General features: G+C 46.3%; 1 protein-coding gene across 4 annotated transcripts in view; it reads right to left on the bottom strand.

The window, feature by feature from the left end:
• The window catches only part of Ano2 (anoctamin 2), a 372934-nt gene that overhangs the window by 22530 nt on the left and 337649 nt on the right, over nucleotides 1-12755 (bottom strand). The gene's annotated exons all lie outside the window — the stretch shown is intronic.

Here is a 12755-nt window from a genome sequence, read left to right as displayed (position 1 = left end):
TCTCCTAGTTCATTATAAAAAAAGCACTGAAATGAAGGCCAAACAAATGTGCAAATTCTGGAGCTCTGTAATGGAGCTATAGTGGAGGACTAAGTACACTGTGAGCTGCCTGGTGGTTAGCAAGAAAAGACATGGGAAAGGGCTACGGTTCTCTCGCTCTGTTTTAAACTGAGAGTGCCTCTGATCCTTCCTTCCTTCATCCACTCATTGCTCCAGCACCGAAAGACATCTTCCTAGTATTCCGAGGGTGTAGCACCCCAAGACAGGGGTGCTGTGCTCTTAAGTAAGAATGAGCAGAGGGACTCCGAGTACAGATCGTGCCAAACAGTGCAATGAGATCGAGGACTCACTTGACCTCCCAGAGTGCCTTCCCCACTTTGAGAAGGTGGCAGGTACCTAATTATGGCAGCAGGGGAGAGCAGCCTGGGACAGGACAATGGCTTAGGGAGGATAAAAAAGAAGGCTCCAGGAAAGGCGTTTCCTCCTCTGAGTCACACGTAGCACGCTGAAATTCTGTGTGGCACAGCCTGTGGACTTCAGAGCTGGTGGCTCACAGATATTCTAGACTGTCTCGCCACTTTTATGCAGCCTCTGGAAAATCTGGAAACCACCCAGTGTAGACCCTACCACTCATGGTCATGGAGCAGCAAAGCAGAAAGGAACTTGAGTATCGCCTCACAAACATCAGTCCTCATTCTCTCTCTCTCTGTCTCTCTCTGTCTCTCTCTCTCTCTCTCTGTCTCTCTCTCTCTCTCTCTCTCTCTCTCTCTCTCTCTCTCTCTCCTCTCCCTCTCTCTCTCCCCCCTTCCTCCCTCCCTCTTTCTTTATTGTGGTACTGGGGATTGAACCCAGAGCCTTTGTACTGGGCTACATCCCCAGTCCTTTTTACTCAAAGAAAGGATCTTGATAAATTGCAGTTACCCTGGCTGGTCTCAAACTTGCAGTCTTCTTTCCTTCACCTCCTAGAATGCTGAGATGGCCTTCTGCTCCTTCTTACCAAGTGGCCACTTCCAATTGATCATTTCCAGGGTGGGGCAATGAATTACCCCACACACCAGCCAGATCTCTGATTGTCCTTTATGCTCTCTCTCTCTCTCTCTCTCTCTCTCTCTCTCTCTCTCCTCTTATTTCTAAGTCACTGATACTTTGAGTAGTCATTTTATTTTTATTTTTTTGTATTTTCTGCAGGGTCTCACTACACAGCTCAGACTCATAGTGATCCTCCTGTTTTCATCCTCCTCAGCACTGGGATTACAAGCATGTGCCACCACGCCTGGACTCAGTAGCTGACTCAGTGTACCCATGGGCAGGGCCGGCGCAGCATGTGGTGCCAGGAATCGAACCCCAGCCCCTGTGGGTCATTTTAAATCAGAAGCTATGGACTAGTTCTTGGAATGTTTCACTTGAATCTCCTAGAAAGTTTTATAAGCTCATCAGTTTATATTGCCTGCTTTCAGCAGAAGCAGGTTCCCTGGTCCGCAAGCTCCAGAGTAAAAAGGCCTTACACCTGGACAGGTGGAGTGCACTGCCCCAGCTAAGTCAGGACAGCAAGGGGGTCAGGATAGCTTGGACAAAAGGTGGCCTTGATGGAGTCTCCTGGTCATTTTGTCCTCAAAAATCACTTTTTCATTTTTTAAAAAAAAAATCTTTAAAAAAATTAATCTTTTTAAGTTTTGTCGAGGTATCAACAATATCACTGGCATTTATGCATATTTATTTTTCTCTTTTTGAGACAGCATCTCACTATGTAGTTCAGGCTGACCTTGAACTCACTTTGTAGCGCAGGCTGATCCTGAGCTCACAACGACCCTCCTGCCTCAGCCTCCCAAGTGCTGGGATTGTAGGTGTGCACTACCACGCCCATCTTAATTATATATATATAGCTCTTGATGAATTTGATTATTTAGAAGAAAGTGAGGCAAGGTCTCACTATGTAGCTCAGGGTGAACTTCAATTGGTTCTGCTGCCTCAGCTTTACGAGTGCTGGGATTGTAGACCTACATCACATACCTGATGACCTGATGATTTTAAAGAGCCATATATATTGTGATACTATCGCTACAATCAAGATACTAACCTTGCCCTCCCTTCAGAGGTTTCCCTGTGGACTCTGTTTTATTTTATTTTTATGATGAGAATACTGAGCATGAAGCTTACACTTTAAACGTATTTTCAAGGGCACAAATTGGGAGTGGTGGAGCACAACTGTAATCCCAGAACTCAGGAGGCTGAGGCACAAAGAGCATTACCATGAGTTCAAGGTCAGCCTAGGCTACATAAGCGAGTACAAGGCCAGCCTGAACTACACAGCAAGAGCCTGTCTTGTAGGGAGCAGCTGAAGCTAGGAATTGGTCACATGTGTGGGGGCAAGGCATGGCCAGAGTGCCTACAGCAATCAAACTACTTTGGTCTTGACAAAACATCTCACCTGAGACGATTCCAGTCATCTGTCACTAGGCAACCCTGAATGACAGTAACTTTGTCAAATGTGTAAATAACACCCCTACAGTGATAGTTCAGTTCCTTGTCCTCCCATCAGGAGAGAGAGGGCTCCACCTGACTCCAGCTTTGTCTCTTGTCTTTATTTCTTCATCCCCTCTCCTTTCTCACCCCCACCTCCAGGAACATCGAGAGCCTCACGAGATGCAGCACTGTCTCAAAATAATAATTAATAACTAAAAAATAAAGTACATAACACTCTATTGCTACCATAAGTACTAAGTACTTCGTGGTGTATCACTTCAGAACTTACTCATCTTATGACTGAGACTCAAGGAGTTTTCTTTGATTTCTACTCTGGTTAAGACAGTTACTGCTTTTTCTTCATCAGTCTTGTTTTGTTTTTTATTTTATTTTAGCATACATCTGCAATATATAACTGTAGTCATTCTGGTGAATTAGTAAATATGTGCCTCCCCTTTCTTCAGCAAGCATTTATGGAGTACTACTGTGTACTAGACCCCAGGGCTAGATGCTGTGAAGATAGATGCAAAGCTTGCTCTTGACATGATTTCCTCAGTTTAATGATTATTAAGAATATAGGACAATTTCTCAACTTGGAAGTATCTTGGAAGTCCAAGTGAGGGTAGAAGGCTTAGAAAACAATCAACAAAATTAAGTCTGCATGTACTAGTGGCTTACAGCTGTCTCCCTAGGTGGATTCTCTCCCCTGCCCTTTCCAGCCTCATCTGAAATCTTGAGACACATCTCAGAAGACAACTGGGGGATGAGTTTGGTGGTCTCCAAAACTCAAGGGCATTAGGCAGTCATAGGCTGGAAGCAAGAGGAGAATAGGCAACTCTACCACAGGGACAGGTCCAGTGAGTGGACCACCAAGAGTCATGTGCAGTTAAGGCATGAAAAACTGACAATCATGTCACTTACTAGTCTGAATCAAATGGTGATAGAACTAGCAAGAGACTCACTTGGAAGTTACTTCAAAACTCCTCTTACAAGATTAAATTTGGCTCTACAGATTTTGTCATATTCTTTTCTGTGAGAAAAATGAAACTGCTGAAAGTGATCAAAGAGCTTAGCCCACAGCTCTACAAGCAACTGAGGAGTATCTCTTCTTTGGGGTTTGAGGAGAAGCCCACTGCTGGGTAGTGAGGGGCTTGAGCAATGGGGCTTTGAAGTGCCAATTTTGGTCAGGACAGTGATGACTGGTGTGGGGCCTGCTCCTAGCTAGCTTCTTCCTCCCCTCAGTAATGGGGCAGGGAGGCCTCCCTTGAAATCCTTCTCCAAAGCTCTTCAGGAAAAAGGTTTGATATTGGAGATTCCCTCGAAAGCTCTACTGCTCCCTTCACAGGTTTTTCCAGACTAATCCCGCACTCTCAGGTTTCTTTGTCTGGAGCCAGCCACTGGGGCCCAGCAGCCACTCTGGAGACCAAGGTCTCCCTCAGGCTCATTTCCATCCTACTACCCCAGGCTGCCCTCACCTCCGGCCCTCCCCTGAGCTGACCTGAGCCTGGGCCCTGGTTCCAGCTCAACTTAGAAAAATGTAAATACAATACACCTCGCCCGCCACCTCCCTCTGCTGATGACCTGCCCACCACTAGAACTGCCAGACTCAGAGTGGGCTCAGCACACGTCCTGCCTGCATGGGTGGTCTCTGGGATGGGGGGGAGGAAGCTGACAGCTGAGAGCAGGGCAGGGATCACTGTGTCAGGCACACCAGAGGGAGTGGGCAGCTTCGGTTTCACTGCTTTCATTTTTTGTTCAAATCTAAGACAAGGGCCGTGGGGAGCTGGGAAGGCAGAACCCTCACTCCTCGTCATCCCTTCCTTAGGCCCATGTTTCTACGGTTCATTCAGATCAAATCCTTTCCTCACACAGCTTGGAAAGGGGCTCCAGCCTCAGTTCTCCTAGATGAGCACTGGGAGGGTGCTGGCAGCCCACACTGGTGCTGGTGGGCTTCCAGTTCATCTGCTGTGTGTGAGCTAGGACGCAGTAAGGGATTCCAGTGTCACCTGGCCCCTACAGGCTGAGACTCCCTACTCTCATCAACACAGAATAACGCAATACACCCCACTTGGATTTGTGTGTTTGGGAACTTCCTTTGCTCTGTCCCTCAGAACAACTAGGAATGTGGGCAAGCAAGGGCAACACTAACTGTTTCACGTCTCAGGACATATTGCACCATGGATTTTGCACACAGACTAAAGAAGTTTCTGCAGTGTCAAGCAAGGACGAGGCCCTGTGAGAGGACATGGCCCAGGCCACACTGCTGAACAGACTCAGAGCTGACTCTCACCCAGGATTCAGCCCTGGAAGCCTGGGGAGGAGAGACACTGCTCACTCTGCTCCACACGTGGTCAACTGGAAAGATACTGTTGAATGGAGCAACAGGTGGGACAGGACTTTTACTTTAGGAATAAGAGAATTTAAAAGTAGTGAAATAGTGACTATGGCCAAATTTTATCTACTACCACAGGGACAGCAGACACTGTCACCTCCAATGAGGTTGTGATGCCTGCTGTGGGCTTCCTTCTTCTCTCTCAGAGCTGTTTCCCAGAGCTGCCATCTAGGAGCAGCACGAGTGGGTTCACATTACACCTTCTCTTATTTCCCTGGCTTACTGGGGGGAAAGAGGGAGGAGGGCAGGATGGCCTGGTATGGGGGAGGGGTGGGAGAAGGAGGGGAAGGAAGGAGGCAGAGGGCACAGGGGACGGGGAGGAGGCAGAGCAACTGGGAAAACCTCTCTCAATAATCCACTCACTGGACTATCAGTCCATAAATGAATGAGAGTTAAGCAGCACTGCTGGAAAGAGATTCTACCGCTTAGATAAGAGAAGGCCAGAACGATGAGCTGATGAGTCACTTACAGCACTGTCCCTTCCCAGCTTTCCTGGTGTGCTCTTAGTGTCCGTGCCTTGGGGCTGCTGGACAAGGGCATGCAATTCTAGTAACCTGGAAGGCAGGGGAACCCTCAGGAATCAATTCCCAGCAGGTACCCCTGTCTCGGGAGGCAACTTGTGTGAAATCTTGTGGGGCAGGATCTAAAAGGATGCTTTCTAGAGCAGCTGACACAAGAGCAGGCCTTGGGTATAGGTGTGAGAAGGCACAGGGGTCCCGGACCAAGGGGAACCCATAGGTCAGGCACAGAAGGGGTGAGAGACAGGGTGTGTCAGGGGATAATGGGGCTGTATGACTAACAGGATACTTCATGGGGACAGACAGATGGCGATGGCAAGGGGCTGCATTGAAGACGCAGGAGAAAAGGTGCTGGTGGCTGCAGGGGGGAAGTGAAGACACCTCCACAAAGCCCAGAAGGGAAGATCAGAGACACTGTAAGCCCACCAGATGGGAGTTAGGGGCCATGTGAACACGCAGTAATGTAATGATTTCTCAGAGAGGTTGTCAGCGAGTCAGGGTAGGAGGCAATTCATGGGCCATACAACTCGGAATATAGTGAAGGGAACTAAGTTTCCACGCAGAATAGCTTAAGAATGTTTCCTGGCACTTCATCTACACCTGAGCTGCCATCAGGAGGCAAGCCAGAGTCTATGCATGGTACAGTCTCTAAACCCAGGGGTGTTGGGTGAAGGTACCATTATAGCAAGAGAACAGGCAGCGCCCTATCACACATCTCAGTGGTCACATGGGAGCTGAGGAGCCCCAGCCCCTCTGAAGCAACAGATTTGCAGACCCTGAAGCCCAACAGGCAAGGATCACATCTGTTGTCTCTTTGTCCCCAGAGCCTGCCACCACAGCCTTGCCCTCAGGATCATGTGGAGGGGATGGTGTAGAGGAAGGATGAGGGATGGGAGCTGAGGTGTAGCCAGACCTGTAGCCAAGTCTTCTGTTCAAGCCGAATAGGCCTCAAAGCCACAGGCTTCTGCTCTGTCCACTTCCACCAAGGACTTGATGACAGAAAAGAAAGGGGCCACGTCATACCACAGGTAGCTTTTCTTTAAAGGAAATCCTGATCATAAACATGGCTTGGGAGATGAAAAATGTATAGAAATGCCTCAGTATGTCCATGGTAAAGAGAGAGCCCCAATCACCACAGGAAAAAGAAAGGTGGGTGTCATGGTGCTATCTGAAAGGTATTCGTAGCTCGTTGGGTGGAAGGCCTGGTTGCCAGCTAAAGAGCTTCTGAAGTGATTGCATCATGATGGTATTAACCTCAGTGGTGGATTAATCTGTCATTGAGATCATAATTTAAGGGGCTGTTGGGAAGCATGGAAAAAGGAGGAAGGATCCAGCTGAAGGAAGGTGTAGACCACAAGGCATGGCCTTAGGTGCTGCATTTGGCAGCTGACCCTTTGCTCAGGTTCTTTTCCCTCTAAGTTGTCTCACCCAGGTGTTTGGTCACATTAATGAAAAGTTTAACAAAATACAGTATGATTTCCATTTCTCTGCCACTGAAGAAATAAGCTTACAGATATTCATTAAAGAAAAACTTCATTGGATTTTTTTACTATGTTCCAGAAACTGCTGGATAGTGTGACTAAAGAGGACTGAGATACAGTCTCTGCCTTGGGAACTGATAATATTTTCTAAAGGAAACAGGTATGGGAGAAGAGAGGAAAGGGGAGAGCAGGGGAGGGGAGGGAAATGAAAGGGACGAAAGAGAGGAGGAGGGAGAATAGGGGAAGGGAGGGAAGGGAAGTAAAGGTGAGAGAAGAGGGGAGGAGAGGGAAGAAAAGATGAGAGGGGAAGAGAGGGAATTGGAGAAAAGAGGAGGGGAGGGCAAGGGCAGGGGAGTGGGGAAAGAGGAGAGGAGAAGAGAGGAAGAGAAGAGGAGAAGAGGAAGGGAAGAAGTTGGTATTGAAGAATCAGAACACATTTCCAAGAGCAGTTCTCAACAAGAACTTGTGGGCAGATGGAATGAATCGCACTAGAAAATGTAAGCGTGACTGGGGAGTGCTCCAGTCACACATCCACGGCCTTGTGAAGGGACATACACCCAGCAGCAGCCTGTGGGAGCCCCATGTGCTGCACAGGAGGAGGTGAACTTTGTCTCAAGAGAAGTCCGTCGCACTGAAGAATAGTATGTAGAAAGAAGCATACACTTGATGTGTGTTTTTGAAAAGTCGCTCCACAAATGGAGAACAACTGATAGAAAGAATGGGAAAGGGAGCAGTGGGACAAGTCACCAGGCATGTGCAGTAATTCCAAGGAGAAAGAGCAAGGTTCCAAATAAGAACTCAGAAGTATTGCTAAAAGCGGATCATAGTGGTGAAAGGACCCTTCTGCTAGAGTCCACACCCAGTGGGAAAGATGTCTTAGGCAGTTAGGTAACTTGGGTGTGGCTTCCAGCTGAGGAGATCCTGGCCTCCTCTGAGGTGGACTGGGCTGCTCCATCTCCCCCCACAGGGTGACTCTCACAAACCCTCGTGACCCTTTCCAGACAGAAGGAGAGACGGGGTAGGGACCTTGGTCCTTCCAAAGTCAGTGCTGGACTTCCGTTTCAGATAAAGAATACATAATAAGCAATCAGGATGCACCTGCCTTTCTTTTAGAGCTTAACAACATTTAAATATACAACTAAGAAAAATGAAGTTTCCATCAATGACTGTGTGAATGATGGAAGAAGTCATCTCACCAGGGACAGAAATGATTCAACATTTTGGGTTGCATTAAAGAATTTGAGGTTGACTGTAAGGGGATAACTGAATTCATGAGTTAGGAAAGCAATAATAATTATGTTTTGGATGACTACAGGAGAAAAAGCTTGTGGATTTTATATAACTAGATAACATAAAGAACCCATTGAAGACTGCAGACTTGGCAAGTGGACCTCTGAGGGCTTAGAGTTCTCTGAAAGAACAAAGCTCTCAGAGTATCTGAACACTGGCTTCTGAGTATGCACCTCAGAAGTGCCCCGCAGTCTGCACCATCATTCTTTGAGCATTCCTTCATGGTGCAAGTGCTGATGGGACAGGCAGAGCATGCAGCACTCATTACATTCAGGGCCTTCAAGCTATTTACAGTCCAAAGCTTGCTGCATTCCAGAGAAGTTGGACTCTTGCTGGGAAGACAGGTAAGGAATGCTCGCCGGGCCCTATGGGTACTCATACTGTTGAGCTGCTTTGAATTCAGTGCCCAATGCTCAGAATAGTTTTATGGGGTAGGTTCTGGTATCATCTAGACAGGAGAACTGGACCTGGATGTCTTTATGTGTCGAGCCCAGAGTCGCATGGCCACTCACACGCAGCAAGGTCAGGATGAAAGGGCCTACTGGTTGACTCCAGACCTCTCCCCCAGTAACACTTAGCCTGCACAACAGGATGAATTTGGTCGAGTCTGTTCTACATCCCAGCCTTTGATTGTGCAGGAGGACACATACTCCTCTGAGCAGTGAAGAGCCAGAGATAAAAGCAATGAGCGGGACCTGACCAAAAACTCCTGTCCTCAGGCTCACATAAAATGAAGTGATGTCACCATTTCTCAAAAATGATTAGAATTCTCAGCAAAATGAGCTAAAGCACTTCTGTGGGTCTCAGCATGGAAAACTCATGCCGAGTTTATTTCTTTTCCACATAAAACTACAGCAGAATCAATTGATTGTTCACTAGGTCAGTATCAGTGGCAGGCTGAATTGATGATACTGTACGGGTTTCCAAACTTGTTCTTTCCTCCAGGTGCCTACAAATATTTGATGAGTGAATGACTGAGTGAGTGGATGACCTGATGCATCTGCCCATACTTAGCTACTCCTTCCTCAGCCTTAGGACCCTCTCTGCACTCGTGACCCCTTGCCCCACAGAAAAGGGAGAGATCATAGTTCTCTAATCTCAAGATGTATAATTACTCTCTCCCAGCATGAGATGGAAATTTGCCTTGTCTTTCTCCTGTCCGTATCTGAACCTTCCCTGTCCAAAAGCTACCACTTTCTTTTCTCGGTCAACAGTGGCTTGTAGTCATGACCCACTGCATTGCCAGTCCTCTTCCTCGGGATGGTCTTCTCCACTCTTATCACTAATGACTAGATCCTATGCATCAGAGGGGACCTTGAGCTGTGAAGTCATCCTCCCCTCTACAACAGGGAACTTCTTCAGAGCATCTCAGATCCACCATGCACCAAGCCTTGCTGTGAAAATGGTCCACCTGCCTCTTAAGGCAATTATTACACAGTTCTCTCCATTAGGAAATATTCTCCACTAATTAGCTTTCACTCACTCAGACACTTGTCTTTGTTTACAGGATGCACTGCCTGTTCCATGTGCCAGGAGATGTGCTAGATTTGAAAGGGTACAAAGATGAACAACCTTCTTTCTTTCTTTTCTCCTTTCCCTTATCCCAGCTGTTCCTTACCTTTGAACAATTTCTTTTTTACAGCAGCCACTATACCTTTCAGATCCAAGAAATACATATGTACATACACAAGATAGCTTGGATAATTCTACTACTGATTTCTGCTGGTCTATTGAAAAGAGCAGTTAATAGTAAAATTTTTTTGCTCTTCTTTTTTTAATATTTTATAATCTTTTGACCAATCTTATAGGCTTATATTTGGTAATCTGAACAACTAATTTGAAGACAACAGTATACAATATAACAACTATTGTTGAATTCCTATCATTTTGTTTAGTGAAATTCTGTATCATTTCTAATTTTTTTTACCATTTTTTTGTATTCTCTTTAAAAACAAAAAAATTTAAGTGTACCATAAAACTTTTTTTAAAAAGATAAACAACTCTTGGTTCTTCCTCACTGCACTTTTGAACTTAATGGACTGAACCTTTTTTTTTTTTTTAAATGTATTTGGTATGGGGTTTTAATATGCAGCACAGCATGCAGTGCTAGGGATCAAAGTCTGGTCCCTGCCCTTGCCTAAGCAAGCACTTAGTCCACTGAGCTACCTTACTGGGCAGGCCTTTTGAAGAAGAGATATCAGTAGTTATGAGTAGTTGCCATCTGTCAAGAGGTCTCTGCCTTAGGGTCGGCCCCCCACGTACGGAAGCCTCAGAACTGTGGGCGCAGATCACCTCTTCTCCTATAAGTTGTGTCTGTCAAGCATTTGTCCCATCCATGGAAAGCTGACCAATACACAATACATCAGTGTGTGTACCAAACATGGTGTTAGGACAGAAAGTCAAATAAATCATGATCCCATGAGGGGGGAAATGGGGCTTGGCTTGAAAGACTTCACAGAAGAAGAGCCATGGAAGGCTGTGCTAAGGGTGAGCCTGGGAGATCTGGGTCAAAGGGGCAGAGAGGGGAAAGAAAAGGAGCTGAGACCATGAAGCTTAGTAGGTACTGGTATTTCTTCAAAATCGCAAGACTTCAGGGTGTGCAATAATTGAGGATATTCACTGGAAATGTATCTTCATGCATTATCTGTGGCCAGGAGAACTGATCTATTTTTTTTTCAGTAATTTGGTAAAATGAATCAAGCACCATGTGACGAACCCATGTTAGATTAATTAATGGCAAATCCATGTTAATGAAATAGTAAATGCACAATATAAATACTATGCAGAGACAGGATGTGCTACGTGAGAGGATTAAAACCTGGGGAAAATGGGAAAATGAGCCTCCATTCCCTTCATTGGAAGATAGGTACAGCGGTAACCCAGATCACAACCTTAACCTTTTCCACAGTTCTGTTTGCAATTGGGAAACAAATTCCTCAACCAGAATCATACAAAGAATTAAGTTTGCAAACCAAGGTACCACTGTAAGTACACTACCCTACATTTATTAGAGAAACCACTATGCAGGTATGGTTTTGAATATCAGATGGCAACTTAGGAGCATTTATTACAATGGTAAATGAAAACAGAAATAAATGTATATGACCACAAAATTTTTTGAAAAATCATACGTAACAAAAAGCGTTAGGGGCTGGGGCCAGGTAGATGGCTCAGTAGAGTAAGCACTTCTCCGGCAAGTGCAAGGGCTGCATTCAATCCCCAGTTCCACAAAAAAAAAAAAAAAAAAAAAAGAGCTAGACTTGGAGATAGCTTAGTGGCCTAAGTGCCTGCCAGGCAAGCTCAGGGATCCAGGTTTGATCACAAGTACCACATGCTATGCTGGCCACGGAGACTAGAGGTAGTGGCACATGTCTGTAATCCCAGCACTGGGAAGGCTGAGAAGGAAGATCACTATGAATCTGAGGCACGCAGTGAGGCCCTGTACCAAATAAATAAAGATTTTTTATATATATTAAGAGGGCCTAAGAAATGGCAGTAAAATGCTTTTAAAAGTTAGTTTTGCATAAGAGAAATTTTGAAGGAAATTTTTGTTTTCTTAACTTTTTAAAGACAGTACAAAATGGTTTTTTAAAAAAGAAAAAACTAAAAGAAAAGAAAATATTAGAAGAGAGACCCAGTCCTAGCCAAGGCCCAGTGAGTGTGTGGGAGAGCTTCCGGCTACCCTGCGACAGCAGGACCTACTGGTCCCAGCCCAGGCACAGCATGGGTGAGACCCTCTTCCACTCCCTTGGGAGGCCCCCCACCACTCCACAGCACATCCTGTACCCCACCCGACGAGTAGAAATTTCTGCTGTGTTCCGGGAACCCCCAGACCCAATCCTAGCCCAGGCCCAGTGAGTGTGTGGGAGAGCTTCCGGCTACCCTGTGCCAATGGAACCTACTGGTCCCAGCCCAGACGCAAAGTGGGTGAAACCCTCTTCCACCCCTTTGGGAGGGCCCCCATCACTCCATAGTACCCCCATACACACCTTGCCCACCAAGTAGTTATTTCTGATGCTATTTAAGCTTTAGAGGAACTCAGAGCGCAATTATTTTCTCAAATAAAAAAAGAATTCTCAGACCTCACAGTATCTGAAGTAAGGAATCAACTATAGAAACATAGGGAGGAAACCCAGTCTGAACCCCCAGATCCAGTCCTACCCCAGGCCCAGTGAGTGTGTGGGAGAGCTGCCTCTCTCCCCCACGCTACCTTATCCCCTCCAGACTCAGCTCAGGCCTGGCATACAGGCCTGGGTGAAACCCTGCAGCTTCAATCCCTGCAGGGAGTGTAGGGGACAGAATCACCCAGCTAGTCCAGGAGCAGAACATCCTGCCAGAGGGGCACAACAGGCTCACCCCCAAAAGCAGCAGCCAGACCCAAGCCAGGCACAGCTCGATAAATCCAAACTTTGTAGATCTGCTCCTGAACTTCAGTACGTGCTACGGTTATAACTGCAACAAAGATCTACAACATAGTTCAGAAGACAGTGCTACACAAAATGACGAGAAGGAAGAAAATGCAGTCTCAGAACCCAAGCCCACCCATGACAAGTGCAGAGGACACTAACACAGAACAAATTGGGAATCACACAGCTGAAAGCAATGAATCAA

The sequence above is a fragment of the Octodon degus genome, unplaced genomic scaffold, assembly GCF_000260255.1.
Source record: "Octodon degus isolate 3935 unplaced genomic scaffold, OctDeg1.0 scaffold00178, whole genome shotgun sequence".
NCBI classification, from domain to species: domain Eukaryota; kingdom Metazoa; phylum Chordata; class Mammalia; order Rodentia; family Octodontidae; genus Octodon; species Octodon degus.
The sequence above is the reverse complement of the archived record's forward strand: the minus strand, read 5'-3'. Positions and strand labels throughout refer to the sequence as shown.